Source organism: Lissotriton helveticus, chromosome 10 (assembly GCF_964261635.1).
Source record: "Lissotriton helveticus chromosome 10, aLisHel1.1, whole genome shotgun sequence".
In the NCBI taxonomy this organism is placed as follows: Eukaryota; Metazoa; Chordata; class Amphibia; order Caudata; family Salamandridae; genus Lissotriton; species Lissotriton helveticus.
The window spans coordinates 1,117,057,288-1,117,078,564 of record NC_136071.1 but is presented as its reverse complement, the minus strand read 5'-3'; the positions used below and the strand labels follow the sequence as shown (position 1 = coordinate 1,117,078,564).

General features: G+C 49.4%; 1 protein-coding gene across 4 annotated transcripts in view; it reads right to left on the bottom strand.

Annotated features, from left to right (window-relative positions):
• CAPN7 (calpain 7) overlaps window positions 1-21,277 on the bottom strand; it is a 264,535-nt gene that overhangs the window by 88,602 nt on the left and 154,656 nt on the right. The gene's annotated exons all lie outside the window — the stretch shown is intronic.

Here is a 21,277-nt window from a genome sequence, read left to right as displayed (position 1 = left end):
GGTAAAAGTTGCTTAGAGGGGACTATGCAGTCAGCCACCATGGTGATGCTAGCCCCTGTGTCTCTAAAGGCCTCAACTTTCAAACCATTGATGATGGGTTCTTGTCTATATTTGCTCAAGGTATTTGGGCAATCAGAGAAGTTGGCAAACCCCATGCCAGTCTCATAAACAAGATTATTTGGGGATGGGGACCTGGATAGGCCAGGGTCCACCTGTGCTCCAAAAGTAAACCCACCCAGATTCCTGGGTGTGCTCCCACTTCCTGGGGGATTACTGCTGACAGTAACAGGAGGTGTTGGAACTGGCTTTGGAGGTATATTCTCTTTATTGCTATTCTTGGGACAACAGTTGTCTGTTTTGTAATGCCCCACCTGTTTACAGGCATAACAATAAGGCTTTTTCTCAGTTGAGGAAGTGTCTTGGGACCCACCCCCATTCTTGGAGTTTTGGGGCCCTGGGGAAGTCTTTACTTTACTTTTATCCCCACCCTTTTCTTGAGGCTTGGTAGACTCCTTCTGGTTACTGTCCTGATTCTTAGGCCTAATCCTGGTTCTGACCCATTTATCTGCCCTCTTTCCCAATTCTTGGGGAGAGGTCAAATCTGAGTCCACCAGGTGCTGGTGTAAGAGCTGGTTCTGACAATTACTTAGGATCTGCTCCCTCATAATCAAATTATACAATCCTGTGAAGTCATGTACTTTGCTGCCATGTAGCCAACCCTCCAGAGCCTTAGTAGCACAATCTACAAAATCAGCCCAGTCATGTATCTGTGTCTTCTGGGTGTCTCTGAACTTCAACCTGTACTGTTCAGTGGTTAAGCCAAACCCATCTATTAGAACACTCTTCAGGACTTTGTAATTGTTTGCATCCTCATGTCTGACAGTGAGGAGCTTATCTCTCCCTTTCTCTGAAAAGGAGTACCATAAGATTGCTGCCCACTGTTCCTCAGGAACCTGCTGTACCATGCAGGCTCTCTCAAGAGCAGTTATCCACTTGTGGCTGTCATCCCCTTCCTTGTAGGGGGGCACAATCTTTGTCAGGTTTCTACTATCATAGGACCTGGGTTTCTCTCTAGGAATATTGCTGCCACCAGTGGCATCTAAGCCACACATTCTTTTCTCTCTTGCCAAGGCAAGTCTAGCTTGAGCCAAGGCTACCTCCTCCCTCTCTATCTGGAGTTTGACAGCCCTCATTCTGTCCCTATGCTCTATCTTCTGAGAGGAAGTCATTCCTCTCTCAGATTCCATTGAGGCACTAGAAATATGAGAGTCCCCTGATGGAGATCTCACCCTTCTGTTGCCTGGGAGAATGTGGTTATGGGGTCTGGGGGAGGTGCTGGCCCTCTCCATTCCCCAGTAGGTTTAAGTTGGCCTGGCTAAGCCTGGCAACTATAACCTGGTTACCCCTCTGATCCTGATTTTCTGGGTCCTCTACTTCTGAGTCCTCCTCCTCCACCTCTTCTACTTCTTCCTCCCCTGGAGTGGTATCAGTTACAGGGGGGTTCACTCCATCTCCTAAGTCTAGGGGAGCTATACTCGCCTTAGCTAAGTCATCCTGTTCTAGAATGGCTATCAGAGCTGGAATGGTGGGACCTCTGCCCCTTTTTAGCCCCCTTGATATGCACAAGGCACACAAGTCTTTGTGGCTAAGTTTGTCATAGCTGGAAGTTGCCTTGGTAAGGTCAACTGTCACAGGCAGAGAGCCTGAAGCTTCACCTGTGCCAGACATGACTGCTAGTGAGGTGCAAGTGGTGCACTTACCTACACTAAGTGTTTTCCTACTGTACCTTGCTAGTGAGTTGTAGTCAGGGTGTGCTAATCCCTTTAATCTACAACTACTAAGTTCAGTAGAACTTAATATGCTAAGCTTTTGATTTATATGTACCTAAGGTACTTGATGTGATCTTTCAATTTGATAAAAAGATTGCAATGGTAAAACAAACAGCAAGCTCAAATCCGCACCGCTGCTCACCAATGTGAGAAGTTGGCCTGATATATGATGTTTCCAATTCTGGAACCACCTTGTATCAGTCCAAATATCCCCTTATGGTGTCTGGTTGTAAGTCAACCTTATAGACAAGCTATCTTAAGGGTAGCATAGACTAAGCAGCCTTAAAGGCTTAACTCAAGAGGTCGTGTTAAGCGAGCTGTTTTACCAATCACAATCCTGTAATATCTAATGAAAGGACACCACACAAGTATATATTATAAAAATATATGTATTTATTACTCACAATAATCCCCAGTACTCTTTATGAATAAAGGGGCACAAGCGTTAAATCAAAAGCACAGTATAACGTACAAAGTTGCACAATTATGGATGAGGGCGAGGGGCCACTCAGACCATATACTAAACAAGTGGTATAAGAGATACCATTCGATCAGTGGTTAGGCCTAGGGCCTAGGGAATCGCTGGGAGCAGTCGGGACAAGCAATGCTGAAGTCGGGAAAAGCCCGCGGGATTCGAGTGCAGCGCTGAAAGCGCACGCATGCACCAATGTTAGTCAATGGTGCGTAAAAGTTACACAAATAGAAGTTAAGGACACTTCCGCTGAACCTAAAGGGACAAAACTTAAGACACAGACCCTAGAGGTGTGTACCAGTGTGGCAACACCGGCGTTGCAATGTTACCTCACCCACAGGAAGCGGGTGCACAGGGTCGAAGTAGTGTCGGGTTTCGTCACGCTGATTCCTGGTGCTTGGAGCTGAAGAGGCTGCAGGCGCTGTGAAGGAGAAGTGTCCGGTGGGATCCAAGAGTGGATCGAAGTCGAAAAGTACCTGAAAGCAGAGGGGACAGAGTCTGGGTCACTCAGCAGTGACCAGGGTGGAACCAGGACGGAACCAGGCAATGTCGGGCGCAATCAGGTGGTTGTCGAGGAGCTTCTCTCCGCTGTCACGTGGGCTCTGGGGCATCTACGAAGTCCAGGAGCAGGTCACGATCTGTCCCACGCAGGCTCTCGCTGTCGGCTTCAGGATTGGAGCAAACAACACTTGGCAAAAGCAATCCACGCGGAACCGGAAGATTGCTTCTCACTCGGACCAGGAGGGTCAGAGTGGGGGCTTCTTTTCAGGGGAGCTGGTGCAAATCTGGAGCAACCAGAATCGCAAGTCGTTTTTCAAGTTTCGTCGGCACAGGGGCCACAAGCCGGCTGGCAAGTGACCGGGCCAACGCGTTGAGCCAAAAGAAGCAGAAGGGCCCCACGCAGCACTCGTCGAGTGTAGAGGGGTGAACTTCGGTGCAAGAGTGGCTCAGGGTTGGGGGTTCTCAAACCCCGGTGTACAGCTTCGAGGGTCACTCCTTGACCACAAGGGAGATTCTTCAGTCTTCTACATTGAGTAGGATGTCGAGGGGTCCAGAGTTTTGTTTCTTATGTTTCATCAGGATAATCTGAAGGGCTTTGGCACTGCTCCCATTCTTATACCAATCTAGGGGGCTGGATTACCTGCTAGGTCCCCTCCTATGGGTGGGACCCAGGAAGTGGCTGGATACACCCCCTTCCTTTGATCCAGGCTGCACTGGGACGGGGGCTGGAGTGCCCCAGAACCGGTTTGGCCGGATTATGCAAGGGGCAGCCTTGTGCGCCCCAAGCAGTGTCTGGTTTCTTTCAAACCTCCCTGCTACAATCCACTATCTCCTGTCTGGGGGGGTGTGACACCTCCCTGCGACAGGAAACCCTTTGTCCAGGCCCCCTTTGGCTGAGTTTCGGTCAGCTTCAGGGGGTCAGACTTGTGTCTGTGGCAGAAGCATCCATTTTGTGGATCCAAGGTCCTTTTAGAAATTAACCGCATTTAAGTAAAGTAGCATGTCTTATCCCTCTAGAGGGGTGGAATGCTATCCCCGTCGCCAGAACTGGCGAGGGGATAGTATTCCAAATCGTATGACACCTTACACGACATGTTTTGATAAAGCCAAACCAAAGTTGCTATATAACCGCAAGGATTATAATGCACTTAAGAGTATATGGTATGGCATTATCCCGGAACAGCTTAGGGAGTTGTTCCCGACAGCTGCAGACAGGCTCAGCTCATGCTAGAGCTCCATCTCACATTAAACCACTCACTCTGCCTCCAGGATTGATGAGGCCTTCCATAGGAGTGGCTCACAGGTTTATATGTGTCCAGATATAGGTTTAGATATAGGTATACTATATCTAAGCAAGGGGTGATTACACCACCTTACCCCAGCTGAGTGATCAGCCAGTTGTGTCAATTTAAGAACCAGCCAGGGGTGGCAAAAGATATGCTGCAGTCCCTGGTAGGCCTTGGTGGCACCTATGCCCTGGGCACCTATAGTGCATGGTACAGGGGCTGACAAGGAGTCCATTTCCAATTGTGATATGTACCTAGGGTACATGGAATCCATTTTACAGAGAGAGCAGATGGCCTGGGGCCCTGATTGGCAGGGAACCAGGTCAACTAAGTCGAAAACCAGCTAAACACAAGGCAAAAAATCTGGGGTAACCATATTCAGGTAGCCACCTTCCTACAAACCTAATATAGTTACTGTGAACAAAAATAATTCTCCTGTGGTGCTCAAGCAAATTACGGTATTTGGGCTTCTTACATATTGCAAAACCATACAAAGTTTTAGTAAACAAGAAACAAATGGTTAAGCTTAAAAACGACCGCAATGAGGAAGATTGTAAACATGGAAGAACATCAGAGTTGGACAGCAGTTAGGTCGAACAAACAGCAGGCAATGTTGGGGCTATTAAGTAGCTAGCTCAGGAAGTTTCAGAAGAGATGCGTTTTAGGAACTTCCTGAAGGTACAGGTGACGGGCATTGTTCTGGTACCGAGCGGAATCCAAGCATCTATAGCAGAACAGTGAAGAATCACTTGTGGAAACAAGACATTGGGAATCTAGTAGTCTTGATTTGAAAAGATACACAACTTCTGAGACGTCTTTGTCTCCCAACAGGTGGGTAGCATTTCGCACAACAGTTAATGAACATTCAAAGACAACGATAAAGAGGAGTCTCACCCTGCAAACAGTATATAAATAAAGCTATGAGTGATAGGGCCTAGCTCTTGAGAGTGGCAAACTCAGCTGGTGTTCACTAGGCACCTGGGCATGCAGCTTTAATCCTACCTTAACCACTGTGTATTTTGCCCCCTTACGATATGTACCCTCTGTTCTCCTCCCCATGTTACTTCGCAGAACAACACAACTTGCCATGATTAAGTGTATTGTGCATATGTTACAAGCAGAATCAATAATAGATCAATTACATTGTCCTAAATGCACAAGTTACTTACCTTCGGTAACGATATATCAGTAAGAAACAGTAGTTAGTGTTAGATTCCTTACCTTAGAATATCCCCAGGCGTCAGTCTGGATCTGGAAACTTTTGCATAGCAGTACCTCTGCGCGTCGGTAGGCATCGTCTGCGGCTCCGCGTCAGTCGTCGGGATGACGTCGCCGGAGTACTTCGACGCCACCCTCGCGCGATGATGTCAGTTCTTATACACAGCTTTTCCGCACCAGAAACGCAGAGCCATGATAAAAACCAACACTGGTGCCATGAAACTAGGGTCCTGAAAGGGATGACCTTAACCCTAGATATCAGTTCGCAGAACGGGGAGGATGGGTGGGGCGGTAAGGAATCTAACACGAACTACTGTTTCTTACAGATATATCGTTACCGAAGGTAAGTAACTTGTGCATCTGAAAGAAACAGGTTAGTGTTAGATTCCTTAACTTATAGCAGATTGCTGCTATTGACCCCTGAGGCTTGAGCCGGGTGGTTACATTTTTAAAGCTCTTAAGACTTAACTGTTGTGCATTTTCCTTTGTGTCTGCTCCCCCCCTCTGCACTAGCGCTCGGATTCTAGCGCGGCGCTTTTGCCTCATTTACCGATCTCAGGGTGAATGAACCCACTTAATTTTTAATTCTCACTTACTGCACTCTGCCTTGTGTTGGCAGTTTTAATTGTCTCTTCCCTGCACTGACTGGCCGATTGTAAAGCCGACATTCCTCGGGCCCGGGCTGGGTATTCAGCGGTGGCCATTTTGGGTAGGGCTCCCCTCTCCTGGCGCTCTAGTCGCCACTATAAAAACATACGGCCATGACTCCGCGCATGTCCAGCCCGTCAGCGCCCGTCTGCGACCGAACCGGGCTCGGGGCTAGACCCCCTGGTTCATCTGAACCCCTCGTTATGATGGGAACTCACAGGTACAGCCCACACTATACCAGACAAGAATTATTATCTCTATGTCCGAAACTTGAAGATAGTTGCTACCACACTTTACAGGTTGACTCTTTACCTCTCTTTTATGAGACCTGCAATTACACTTCTCAATTTTCGAAGAGGGACAAGCGGGAAACAGCTAAGCTAAAAATGTCGCTATTAAACTGCAGATCTATGAAGAAACACAAAATAGAGATATATGATTTACTGATGGAGAGCTGTCCTGATGTGCTGTTTCTTACCGAGACGTGGCTAGACGAAGCGTCGTCGCCTGAAGCTCTCGAAGCCATTCCTCCAGGTTATTGCCTACTTAGACTAGATAGACAGAGACAGCGAGGTGGGGGGTTAGCTCTCATCTATAAGTCAGACCTAGAACTTACCTTACTGAAATCCATGCTACCTAACAGTGAGAGTGGTTTCTTTACAATAAAAGCAGGACCTAAAAACGTCATTAACGGACTGCTAATATATTGCCCGCTCGGAGGGGCGGCACAGTTCGGCGACCAGCTTTTAGAATTGATAACTCAGCCCGCACTTCGATATAAAAAATTTCTCATTTTGGGTGACCTTAATCTTCACTTTGAAAATATGGAGTGTGGGGAGGCACAGGCTGTGGCTGTGGCTGCAGCACTGAAATCCCTAGAGCTTAACCTACTAGATCCCCCTCGCACCAACTGGGGCATCTTTTGGACCCTATCTTCGCCAATTGGGAGGGTATCAAGGTCTCCTCCCCGATCAGAACAATTTTGTCTGATCACTTTATTATTCCGTTTGAAATAGAAGGTATGCCTTCAGAAACTAGAATTAACAAACCCTTCACCAGAAGCGCAGAGACTGGAAAAAATTCAAGCAAGAGACATTCAAACTTGCCCTACTTGAGAAACCCCCGCCCCCTAGCAATACTCTGCAGGAGGCGTGGAGCAGTTACGAAAAATGGGTGTCCAATGCGTTGGATATGGTAGCACCCTGGACACTCAAACCTCCTGCAAGACAGACCAAAACTGCCCCCTGGTTCTCTGAAAAACTCAAAGTAGCCAAAGCTAAATGCAAAAATTTGGAACGGTGCTGGAGGAAAAGCTACAACCCAGAATGTAAATCACATTATAGAGCAGAACTAAAAAAATATCAGAAACTCGTGAGATCAGAGAAAGGTGCCCACCTTAAGAGTAGAATAGATTGGCTGACAACCCCACTAGAGAACTCTTTGCCATTTATAAAGAGCTAACGGTCCCGTCTAGACTCGAAGTCGAAGACACCTACTCCAGCGAGTTATGTGACTCCATAGCTGATTTCTTTGTTGGCAAGGTCGACCAAATCCATGCCACCTTCACACACGATGCTGATTTTTCGAGTAAACATGTGGAAGTAAGAGATAAATATATCGTGAAATCTCGTCTGACATGCTTTAAGGTACCCTAGAGACAGGAACTACTAAACATTGCTAACAGCATACAGTCTGGCTCTCCCTGTGATGTGTGTCCCCCCATACGATGTAAGGGAGTCATGGAGAGCATGATCGATCAGAATACTCATATCGTCACTCTGTCTGTCCAAGAATGCCATGTGCTTGATGCCTGGAAAACGGTCCAGATTATCCCTTTTAAAAAAAAAAAAACCTAATGCCCATATCTCCCAACTTCAAAATCTCCGTCCCATCTCCCTTCTTCCCTTCTGTTCGAAAATCGTGGAAAAGGTGGTTAATGGGCAACTCATGAAATATTTGGAGGAGGAATCCCTCCTCCACCCCACACAATCGGGATTCAGAGCCGGCAACTCGACTGAGTCAGCCGTCCTCTATTCCACTGAGTGCCTTAGACAGATGGTGGATGAAAGACAGACAGCAGCGTTGGTTTTATTAGATCTCAGTGCAGCCTTTGACACCGTGCTGCACACAACGCTGCTGTCCCGCCTTTTAGATATGGGAGTGGAGGGATCTGCCCATGCCTGGATAAAATCTTTCCTGGCTAATAGGAGCTTTCAGATGCACTGTCCCCCTTTCAAATCCTCCCCCAGGAAGCTGAGCCATGGGGTTCCACAGGGCTCTAGTCTGAGCCCTACCTTGTTCAATCTTTACATGGAACCCCTGGCTCACATAGTGGAAGCTTTCGGGGTGGATATTGTCAGCTATGCTGATGACACCCAACTGATGATCAAGCTTACGCCCGATCACAGAGAAGATGCCACTAACTTTTCCAACTGCCTGTCATCAGTGGCAACATGGATGAACAATAACTGTTTGCGCCTAAATGGCGAAAAAACAGAACTCCTGGTTGTCGGTAAATCACCCTCAGCATGGTCGCACATGTGGTGGCCCACTGAACTGGGCAATCCTCCCCTTCCCGCAGATTCTGTCCGAAATCTTGGAGTGATGCTTGACTCAGATCTCTCTTACAAGTCTCACGTCAGTAAAGTGACAGGCAGGTGTTTCAGCATACTGAAAATTCTCCGAAAGGTTCTAGATCTCCTCCCCATTAGCGCCAGAAAGACACTTGTCCATGCCCTAGTCACACCCCATCTTGACTATGGAAATGCTCTGCTCTTAGCTTTAAGTAAAAAAGGCCTACACCAACTTCAGTGCGTTCAAAACGCTGCTGCACGCCTAGTACTTAACCTACCTCGCAGAGCATCTGGAAAGACTGCTTTAGCAAAGCTTCACTGGCTCCCAGTCAAGGAACGAATTAAATTCAAAGCTCTATGCTTCGCGCACCGCATTGCCCAGGGCAAAGGCCCATGTTATCTGCAAAAGCTCCTTTTTGTTCACCGCCCCACCCGGAATCTGAGATCGACCGGAGCGATGCTGTTTAAACCCCGCCGTATCACCAGAGCCAGGATGGGCGGCTGTTCTTTCAGGTATCTGGCTCCTAAACATTGGAATGAACTTCCGCTTGACCTCCGAATGGAACCCTCAGAAACCAGATTTCGTGCAAAACTTAAAACGCTCCTGTTTCCGCTTATCTAATGCTCTCTTTTTTTTCTTTGACCCTGGCCTTTTCTCCTTAACATCTGCCTCCTGAGAATTAGTAGCATTCTAGCGCGGGGACACACTGCTTTTTGTGTAGTCAGGCGCTTTAGAAATGGTTTATTATTATTATTATTATTAGAATAGATACCCCATTAATACCAACCAATGATCACACCAGAAAGTCCAGGAGAACGGAACAGCCGAAAAAGCCATCTCTCCGGTCTTGGCTGTCCAGGCAGTAGTGTCTAGCAAATGTGTGCAGCGCGGCCCACGTAGCTGCCTGACAGATGTCCTGCAAGGGGACTCCCCGACTCTCAGAGCAGTAGTAGCCGCCGTGGCCCGAGTGGAATGGGCCCGCAGCCCAACAGGAGGCTCTATTCTAGCCAATGAATAAAAAGCCTTGATGCACAAGATGACCCATCGAGAAATGGTCCGTTTGTGCACCGCCCGTCCCTTCTTAGCGCCCACGTAACCAACAAAGAGTTGGTCATCCACCCGGAACTGGCGTGTGCGATCCAGATAGAATGAAAGCGTACGTTTTGGGTCCAGACGGTGGAGCCTCTCTTCCTCTTTCGAGGGATGCGGAGGCGGAAAAAAGGTGGGCAAGGTGATGGACTGCCCGATGTGGAAGGCTGTGACTACCTTGGGCAGGAAAGAGGGTCGCGTCCGCAACACAACTTTGTACGGATGCACAGAAAGGAAAGGAGGTTGAGAAGATAAAGCCTGGAGCTCACTCACTCTCCTGGCAGAAGTGATGGCAACCAGGAATGCAGTCTAGTAAGGGTAAGAAGACGAAGAGGGCAGTTATGAAGGGGCTTGAAGGGAGCGCACATCAGGTAAGACAAGACATGGTTCAAGTCCCACTGAGGCATCACGAAAGTAACAGGAGGAAACATATGAGTGATGCCCTTCAAGAACCTATTTACAACCGGGGACTTGAAGAAAGAGGGCTGATCAGCTAGCCTTAAAAAGGCGGAAATGGCAGTAAAGGTAGCCCTTGATACCTTAAAACTTCATGGTTTCTCCATTAGTTTATAGGATAACACTCTACTGTTGAGAGAGTGCAGAGAGTTAGCCATAATCATTTGCTGGCTTTTTATGTTGTGCAGCCTTTGATAGTGCCCAGAGCAGAGCTCTGCTGGGCAAGAGAAAGAAGAAAGAAGAAAACCTCAGAAAGGGGGGAAGAGAGTGGATCCACAGCCTTTGCTGTGCACCATGCCACAAATGTGTTCCACCTGCAGGCGTATACCGATTTCGTGGAGGGACGCCTGGCTGCCAGAACAACATCACAGACTTCAGGAGGCAAGTCAAAAGGCCTCAACTGTCGCCGCTCAATCTCCACGCATGGAGGTGGAGGCTGAACATGTTCGGGTGGAGGACCGTCCCCTGCTGCTGCGACAGAAGGTCCTCCTGAAGAGGCAGACGAATCGGAGGATCGACTGACATGCTGAGTAGCTCGGGATACCAGTATCTTCGTGCCCAGTCCAGAGCCAGCAGGATGACCTGGGCCCGGTCATGCCTGATCTTCTTTAGCACGCTGGGCAGAAGTGGTATAGGCGGAAAGGCATACAACAGACCGCAACTCCACTCGCGACTAAAAGCGTCTCCGAGCGAGTGCCGCCTTGGAAATTCCAACGCGCAGAACTGATGACATTGCTCATTTTCTTCTGTGGTGAATAGATCTAACCAAGGCACTCCTCACTGCTGAAAGAGGCCTTGGGCCACGTCCGAGTTCAGACACCATTCGTGATCCATCATTGACCGACGGCTGAGTTTGTCTGCCCTGGCGTTCAGAGAACCTACCAGGTGTTGAACCACCAGGGTCATGCCCTGATGTTCCAGCCACTGCCAGAGGCGCAGAGCCTCCTGGCATAGGGTCCACGACCCCACCACGCCCTGTTTGTTCGAGTACCACATGGCAGTTGTGTTGTCCGTGAACACCTGCACTACACTCCCCCGGACAGAGGGGAGGAATGCCTTCAGTGCAATCCGGATCGCACGCAGCTCCAGAAGGTTGATATGGAGCCGGGACTCTGTCGGAGACCAGAGGCCTCTGATCTCCGCCTCTCCCATGTGGCCCCCAGCCCAGGAGGGACGCGTCCGTCACCACCACGTGCTCCGGATGGGGTAGGGAGAGGGATCTGCTACTGACCCAATCGCGGTCCGTGAGCCACCACTGCAACTGTCTTGCAGTGCCCTCCGAGATCAAGACATGGTCGGACAAGTTGCCCTGATGCTGGGCCCACTGAAACTTCAGGTCCCACTGCAGAGCCCGCATTCGCCACCTGGCGTGATGCACCAGAAGGATTCAGGAGGCCATCACCCCCAGAAGCCGGAGCGTCAACCTGACCGAGACTCGGGATAACGGCTGAAAGATCGGAATCAGAGCCCGAATATCCTGAACCCACTGTTCGGGAGGATAGACCCGAAACTGCGCCGAGTTCAGAACCGCTTCGATGAAGAGGAGCTTCTGAAAGGGACACAGGTGCGACTTCGGCACATTGATGGAGAACCCCAGCAGGTGCAGGAGGTCGGCCGTAGTCTGGAGGTGGCTAACGACTGTCAGGGGCGAGCCTGCCTTCAACAACCGGTCGTCGAGGTAGGGGAAGACTGAAACCCCTAACCTGCGGAGATGAGCTGCGACCACCACCATCACTTTCGTGAACACCCGTGGGGCGCTGGTAAGGCCGAAGGGGACCACAGTAAACTGAAAGTGCTCGTGGCCTACCGTGAACCTCAGGTAGCGCCGATGGGCCGGCAGGACGGGGAAGTGGAAATAAGCGTCCTGCAAGTCCAACGCCACCATCCAGTCTCCTGGGTCTAGGGCAGCAAAGACCTGAGCCAAAGTCAGCATCTTGAACTTCTCCTTCCGGAGGAAGCCGTTGAAGTTCCAGAGGTCCAAGATAGGGCGTAGGCCCCCTTTGCCCTTCTTGGGAACCAGAAAGTAGTGGGAGTAACAACCACACCGTACTTCTGGCCAGGAAAGCGCTCGATGGCCCCCTTGGCCAAGAGGGCCGTAACTTCCTCTTGCAGAAGTTGCAAGTGATCCCCCGACACGCAGTGGCACTGCGGTGGCATGGCTGGAGGGGTCGCCTCGAAGGGTAGGGAGTAGCCCCTTCGGACGATTTGCAGCACCCACCTGTCCGATGTGATGGAGCGCCAGTGGAGGAGGTGATGGCAAACCCTGCCCCCCACTGGCGTCGAATGGGCCTGAAAGCTCGGACTAGGAAGGCTTTGAGGGCGGATGCTGCGGGGGTGGATGTGGACTGGCCGCACCGTTGTCCCGTTACCGCCACAACAGTAACCACGCCCGCCGCCACGCTGAGTGTTAGTCTGCGGCCCGTGGCGGGTAGGACGTGTGGGGGCGCCCCTTCCATGGCCACAAAAGGAGCGCTGGGCAGAAGATTGCTTGTGCGGGGCCGACAGGCCCAAGACTTGGCCGTAGCCCTGGAGTCCTTAAAGCGTTCCAGCGCATGATCTGCCTTGCCACCGAAGAGGTGGCTGCCATCGAACGGCATGTCCATAAGGGTGTTCTGGACATCGGCCGAGAAGTTGGCAGACCTCAGCCAGGCGTGGCAGCGAACCGCCACAGACGGGAAAATCGCTCTTCCCAGCGAGTCCGTGGTATCCAGTCCACATCGTATTGAATACCGCGCTGCATCTCTTCCCTCCGCGAGGGCTTGAGCGAGCTTCACCCGGGCTCCCTCCGGGCACTCAGGCAGCACGTCCACGACCGTGTCCCACAGGGAGTGGGTGTAACGGCCCAAGAGGCACGTGGTATTGACCCACCGCAACCCCAAACTAAGGGAGGAGAACATCTTCTTGCCGAATTGCTCAGACCTCTTGGATTCCCGATCTGGCGGAGCAATTGGGAATGCGGATTGAATCGTAGAGGCCTAGATAACCAGGCTCTGGGGAGTGGGGTGGGTGGACAGGAACTAGGGTCACCTGGAGTAGGGCGGTGGCGTCTAGCGACGTTCCGATCTACAGGGGCACCTGTAGCGGGCTTGGACCAAGTGACCAACAGGACGTCCGTGAGAGCCTCATTAAACGGCAGTAGAGGCTCTGGGGAGCTTTCCTGCGGTTTAAGGACATCTGTCAGGATGTTGGACCTCACTGTTGTAACGAGGAGCTCAAGAGCCAAGGCCTTGGTCGCCCTAGCCAGCACCACACTATAAGCAGCCCCCTCTTCCGTAGCCACGGTGGGAGGGAAGACAAAACCAGTGTCTGGGGAGGTATCCAGGCCACTGGCTTCCCCTAGTTCCTGTGTCCAGTCCTGAAATTACTGGCACTCACGTGCCAGAGGGTCCTCAGACCCCTCCCAGTCTCCCTCGTCGTCCATCTCCCGAAAATCAGGTGTAAAGGATGGACCCAGATCCTCGAAGAATTCCTATTCAGCCGGCGCCGAATGCGGCATCGAGCGATGCCGCTCTGACGCCGGAACCGGATTGAAGGAGGGACCAGGGACAGCGCCGTGCGGGGACGGCGCCGGGGGTGACACTCTAGGGGTCGACGCCGGTGGGGTCGTAAGGTCGACCAGCGGCGACCCGGATCCGGAACCGGATCCAGAGGGGCCTTGCGGCGTCGGGACCGCAGTCGCCGACGGCGCCGGGGCCAAAGCACCGGGCCCGCTTGGGCTCCCAGTCGGAGCCGCGGGGCCCGAAGGTGCCGCGGAACCCAACGGAGGAGAGAGCGACCTCATGGCCATGAGGAAGGCGTCGATCTCCTCCGGCGTCGCGTTCCGCCCAGGGACCGGCGGGTATGGAGCAGGCCGCGACGCCTGCGGCTCCGGCGTAGCCGCGTGGGTGGTGTCACCCGAACCCCCGGCCGCATCGCACGAACGTCGGGGGAGTCAGAAGAGCGATGTCGCCTCTTCGACTTCTTGTGCCTCTTACTTGAGGACTTGGACCCCGACGAGTGGTGTCGACTCGCCGAACTGCAATGACTCCGGCCCCGCAACAGGTCCCTCGACCTCCTCCCGGACCGGGACCTCGAGTGGCGCGGGGCCGACTGCCGGAGCTCGAGGCACTTACGGGACCGCTCCCGCCTAGCCTTCGACGTCAAGGCCAGGCAGTCGGGGCACGACTTGTCATCAGGGTCGGGCCCCAAGGAATGTAGGCACCGTCGATGGGGGTTGGTAACCGACATCAGTCGGCTGCATCGGCACAGGGTTTGAACCCGGGCATCCCTACCGGCACCGATGGAGTCGTAGACTCGAAACAGATCCAAAAAGGATCGAAAAAAGTTAGTCAAAAAGTGACTGAAGGGTACCACTTTCTCTGGACCTGCGCTTGCTGGCGCGGAAAAAAGAAGAACTGACGTCAGCGCGCGAGGGCGGCGTCTAAGTACTCCGGTGACGTCATCCCGGCGCCAACGACGGATGCGGAGCCGCAGACGACGCCTACCGACGCGCAGGGGTACTGCTACGCAAAAGTTTACGGATCCAGACTGATGCCTTGGGATATTCTAAGGTAGGGAATCTAACACAAACCTGTTTCTTTCAGATAAGAGTCTTTATCTGCCAATGAGTTGCGGACTCTGCGACATACAAAAACAGTAACCAAGGAAATATATGTATGGGTGTTGGTGACCGCAGCAAGGAGACAAATGATTGAGTTCAATATGCTCTGCATTTGTTTGACAAGGGCCTGTGGGTTAAAGAGACTGCAACACCAGCTGCCAATGCACCAGGGGGAGAGTAACATTTGCAGCAAACATAGTCAATTTTGATGTCCACCACAACTAATGTACGCCAGCCATAACAATGTAAAATTTTTATCAAACATATTAAAGTAGTCGCCATTCCATTACAAAGTTTTCATATGATGGAGAAACTGACATCCTTTCACAGTCCTACACTTTTGGACATAGGACTTGTCATAAAATACAAGATTTAATTTGAAGCTGCATTTAAGTTCAACAAAACTTGAAGATGACATAACTCGAAAAAAAATTAATCTGATCCTATCCGTTTTTCATATGTTATGTATATTTTCATAGCGCTTGACTCACCCGGGAACGCAGCGCTGAAACAGGAGCTGCATGGGATGAGCCAGTAACAGAGCTAGGTGAAGAGCCGGGTCTTCAGTTTCCAGTGGAATTCAAGAAAAGAGGGACAGCTGATGTGCAGGGGCGGTCCATTCCAGGCTTTAGAAGCAAGGTAAAAGGAATGACTGTTGGATCTCATTCTGCGAACAATCTTGTTCTTGCACTTGGGAGTGCAAGTAGGAGAAGGTTTCTGGCAGGTCTGTGGAAGGTTATGCGGTTGCTAAAAATTTGTGGGGTCAAAGTTGTGTAAGGCTTTGTTGTGAGGAGTTTGAAGAGTGGTCTGTTGTGCACTGGGAGCCATGGGAGCTCTTTGAGGTGTGGGGGATGGGAGTGCATGGTAGGAGGTTGAGGGTGAGCCTGACTGCTAGGTTTTCATACCTATGGATGTATACAGAGAGCACTTGAGTAACAAAGCAACATTAATTCTCCCATTCTATGCTTTGTTACTTTGCTTGCGGGCATCCAGTTAAAAAATGTATCCATATAGATAGATAGATGTTCTGTTCTTTTACCAAAACAACAAAGACTGGCTCCCCCAGATTTATGTATCATGGGAAGTACATCAGCAATAGAGATTCATGGATACTCTGGGCATGGGAAATCAAACGTATCTCTATGCTTCATATCAACAAGTTCCTAAACTAATTGGGCAATATTATCATTCTATATTCTTAGAAGTGACTGAACATTAGACGAGTGGAATTTGATTTCCAAGCAAAAACTACATATTAGAGAATATAGCCTTTTAAAATATCAAAAGGTTTGAAAAACTAGGCCATCCTCAAACTGGCTGTACTTAGAACTTCTTTTATTGCAAAACTGGAATGTGCAAGGCTGGGAGCGCGTGGTAGTAATCAAATTATTTCATTAAACACTGAAGACTGTGCATATTCAGTGAAGAAATTAAATCAATGTGGTTAAAAAGAATTGTTATGCTACATTCTAGGAAGCAAAATCATTTTCCAAAAAACGCTTCACAAAGTTAAGAGAAGCTGAATATCATTAACCTTTTTCGAAGAAATAGATAATTCAAAGGAAAATTGATGGTTATTAAAAATACTTTGTTTTTAAAATGCATTATTTTTGCTTTTTGAAATTGCAAGGAACCAACTAAATCATAGTAACTTTAATTATGAAAAGAATAATGCTTCCGATTAATCACGTAAAGAAGACAGGCCTTTAAGAGATACGAATACAGTGCAGAAGCGGGTTTAAATCTTCAAACGTTTTAGGTAAATAGTCTACTTGGAAAAAGGATGTGCTGGTAGCTTAAGTGATAGCATACAATAACACTTCATTGCATCAAACACAGAAATAATCAATTTCCTACTCGTGCAAGCGAAAGTACCCCAAGAACTATCGCTAGCATGGATGGCCACATTATTATAAAAACAATACTGGATGTTAAAGACCCCAAAGTAGTGTTTTGGGTGAAGTATCTAGATATAGTGTTAATGGCTCAACTGGGTGAACTACAAGATAAAGAATGCATCCTGGGATTTTGTCAGTGAAGATTTTTCCATAGCAGAGGCACAAAGATAGCTCTGGCAGACCCAGTAAAGCAGCAGCTGTCAGATGCAGATAAAGGAGCCGTGTCACTGCTGGTGATGCGAGATCAGTATGCGGCGCTAAAGCGTGTTAGGAGCCTCCGAGGATTCACTAAGGCTGTTGCACTCTTTTTTTTCGTAGTAGGAAAACAAAGATGTGAATCGGTTTCAATACAGCAGAGAGAACTACTTGTTACACAATTTATTAATAAAAATGAGAGGTGTGGGTTTCTATAACTAAGCAGTTGAAAAAGATAATTGTCCCATTGACAAGCCACTATTCTAAGCATTTCACTATTTTACGCTCCCATCTTTCAGATTAGAACATGGATAGATGCTAACCGTTTAGCACTGAACAGGAATTAAATAACAATAACATTAGTCGCCAAAAGAAAATACATTTCAAAACTGAGCTCAGAGTGGACTGCTTTTAAGAAGGAGGGCATTGAAATTCTGACTGTATTTGAAGATACAACCGTAGATCCTTTTTTATCTATTGATGACCAAATAATATGGAGGCTAGACACTATCATTACCACATAGGTCAGTTATGTAGATTGCAATATTTTCAAAGGTAAAAGACTGGAAAGTGAAGTTACTGGCTAGGGCATGGATTCACGCTTCATTGTATTTTGTATCTACACAGAAGATGACAAGTGTTCCTGGGGGTCGTATTACAGAAAGTGACTAGGGCGCAATAGGCATGTTCGCCTGCTTTGTGCACCACTGTGGCACTTTGGTATTACAGAAGGGACGCACACACTAGTGTGGCATCTTCTGTAATACAGATTCCGCTGACACACATGTAGCACTAGCGCTATCACAAGAGGGCGCTCCTTCATTTGCATGGGGGCATCGCGCAATGCAAAAGAGAGACTATTTGTATCTCTGCTCTTGTGCAGTATTGTGGGAGCTGGTGAAAAAGCAAAGACGCTTTCAGGACGCGCACTGTAACTGTGCCCTGATGACAGCTCTCTGGGTGGGAGAGAGTGTCCTATGGAGCCCCCCCACACATCTCCTTGCAGGGAGTTGCGGTCACTCACTGCATCCACTTGCAAAGGGATCTCTAATCACTCTTTAAAGTGCATGCGTGTTGCCAACTGAACAGTGAAACACGGAGTAGCTCTGAAGCAGCCGCTCTGTATTTCACTTGATTGCGCCCCCCCTGGGCAGCACTGGGGCAGTGCATTCACTGTAATAGGGCGCACGGTCCCTGTCTGCACACGGCGCACCTATTTAAAGGTGCACTGTGGGGTAAACCGAAAAAGTGTACCCTATGTGTAATGGAGCCCCAAGAGTTCCAAATTATACTGATAATGTAATGAGCAGAATCCCAAAAAAACACAGATATCGACCTCTGATGGAATCCTTCAGCCACCGGCGTGAAAATATTTGAACTTAGAGAGGGTTGCGAGACCACCGTATGGTAAAACTATGCAACTAAAACCTCTAACTTAACATAATGTAACACATATCTCGCTCCTTGCTTGTAAAAGAATGCATTGGCTACTGCTTAATAAGAAAGCTACCTTCATGACGGCTGCCCATTGGGGGCGTATGTACAGTGCACCACCTTTTAACGGCGCACTTTCAGTGCAGCTCCTACGGGCAGGTTTGCCTCTACCGCCATGTGGGTAATATGGCCCGGGCGCAGAGTCAAAGTGATTTCCTCATATGCATGGGGCAAGGCACCCATCCAAATGAGGGAACGCCCTCGCATTACAGAGCTGGCGATACACGTGCGCCAGCGCTATCAGTATTACGGAAGGGGCTGCACAATATTCTGCGGCCCCCTATTTTATACCAAAGTGCCCCTGAGGTGCACAAAGCAGGCACACAAGCTTGTTGTGCCCCTGGGTCCTTTCTGTAGTACCGCTCCCTGTGTGCTACAATTGGTGGGCACCCCTGGCAGTCCAAGACCCTGATATCTAAAACAAACTACCAGAAACTCTCAGGCTGGCAGCAAATGATTTGGTTTTCCCCGAGGGATTGGAGAGCTTTTTGTCTGACTAACTTTGTCTTGTTTCAATATTTGCTTTCGGTGCATTAGGAAAGTGGTCAAATACCAGTCCTTGGAAAGAAGTGCGCTGTAAATTAAAAGCAAACGTAAATCTACCCAGCTACGACCTGAGGGGATAAGTGTCTGTTCAAATCTTTTTTGGGAAAAGCACACAAAACAAACATGCCTATGTGTTATCATAAACAATTATGATCTGCGTGAAGCCAGCAATATATGACTTTCTGAAAGGAGACATTAAGAATGCATTTCATTTTTGCCCTAACGTTTCTTGTCTTCCTACCTATCATTACAATCTAAGCCGATTAGATGCAATTAAAATCCACCGTTAATAGTTTACCATTCACTGTGTATCTAATGTTTTTACACATACCATCCACTGAACTTGGATTGATATTATAAAACATGAATACATTAATTACACTTAGGACTTCTCTGCAAAAAAAGTCTTAATCAGTAAGGACCTAGCTTTTCTCTGAACCACATCTGTCTTCGAGATTGCAGCTATAGAGGAGAAGGGGTTAAAGACGGTATTAAATTCCTATTGTGGAAAGGCACAATTCCGAGGCTGACAAGAAGTGTCTATATGCCATGTGCCTTGTTTTCACTGACTGTGTCCTACATCATGTAGTGTTGCGCTCTAGTCCTTGCGGTCGCGTGATGACGCAACACGCAAGAGCGTGAGTGAGATGAAAGGTGATGCGCTAGAGAGATGTGCGCATGCGCGAGCGACCGGAGCGCGAACAGAGTAAGACGCTCGGCGCTCTTCTTGCGGCGATATTTAAGTTAATAAAACCGACTTTCCTCACAACAAAAGCATCGTGGTCTTCATTGAATTCGGGTGAAGAACCAGATCTTCACAGTGGCGACGAGGAGTGGGATTCCCCACAAAGAAGACATCGTGTTCAAGGAAAATATATATAATATAAAAGCATAATTAAAATGCACAGAAGAGCAGCAGGAAAACAAGGAAAGGCTGCATTGCACAAGTACTGACAGGGGAAGAAGAAGCACGGTGGCAGTGAGACAGCAAGAGGAGTGTGGCAGAGGCGCAGAGAACCAGTAAGCTCCCACCACGTGCACCGGAGCCAGAAACCGAGGCGACCTTGAAGGTGAAGCACTGTAGAGGGCAGCAATACAACCACAGAGGCCCTGGCGGCACGGGGAGACCGCAGAGAAGGGGGAGAAGGAGAACCCCGGCCCAACACGGAGGAAGGCAGGAACGCAAGCGCGCCAGGAAGCCCTAGGAGCCAAGGAGAGGAACTGGAAGAACAGGCCAGAATGAGCAACCAAGCTTCGTCGCTTACAGCACCGATTCCGTTCCTGCCCAAGCCAGGCGAACCCCAGATGAAGTGGGAAGACTGGAGGGAATACTTCAAAAATTATCTCGAAGCCTTGGAGGATGAAAGTGGGGAAGCCTTTCCCAGCGCGAGGAGGAGAAGGATACTCTTACATAACCTACGCCCGGAGGGGATAAGAGTGTTCACGAATCTAGTGCCCACGCCCAGACCGGCGGCAGACGACGACGTCTTTAAGAATGCCCTAGAGGATCTGGACAATCACTACCGTCAGCGGTGTGTGTCTCCATCGATCGTTTCAACTTCCAGCAGAGAAAGCAAGAACCGGGAGAATCCATAGATGACTACGTCGCGGCCTTGAGAAGATTGGCGATTACATGCAAATATGGGGCACTCCAAGACGACTTCATAAAGGACCAAATCGTTATGCACACTACCAACAAGACAGTACAGGACAAGCTGTGGGCACACGGAGAAGCGGCGCTGAAAGAAGTTATAGCAATGGTAAAGAAGGCGGAACTGTCGAAGCGTTGTGCCGACGCAGCGAAAAGGGAGAATACCCAGAGGATCATGGTGAACAGGGTAGATGATGCAGAGCCCTCAGGAAGAAATAGAGCAACGCCCGGAGATAATAAAGGAACCAGCAGATGGGCGGGAAAGCCAGGACAAGCGGGGAAACAGTCCGTGGATAGCAAGTCCGTGTGCTACAGGTGCGGAAGTGCAACCCACGTGGCCCAAGAAACGCTGCCCGGCATTCCGGGCGAAATGCATGTTCTGTGGCCTAATAGGACATTACGAGAAAGTATGTCGCAGGAAAGGGAAGAGGTCGGTAGTGAAGTACATAGCACAGGACCAACCAGGAGGAGAAGAAGAGGAGGAGCAGCCTCGCAACCCGTGGGAGGATGTATCGGTTGATATTCTAGGACCTGTATTGGATAACCAGGGGACGCCAAAGTACCTGTGTGTCTTGGTGGATAAATACTCTAAATGGCCGGAAGTTCATGTGCAGGAAGAAATGGACTCGGACACAGTGATAAAGTTCCTCACCTCAGTGTTCTTAAGAGAAGGGATCCCGAGAACAATCCTGAGTGACAATGGGCCGCAATTCACAGCCGAGAAGTGGTGCAAGTATACAGAGAGGAATGGAATCAAAACTAAACACACTTCAGTGTACCACCCATCGAGCAACGGACAGGTGGAAAGATTCAATCGGGT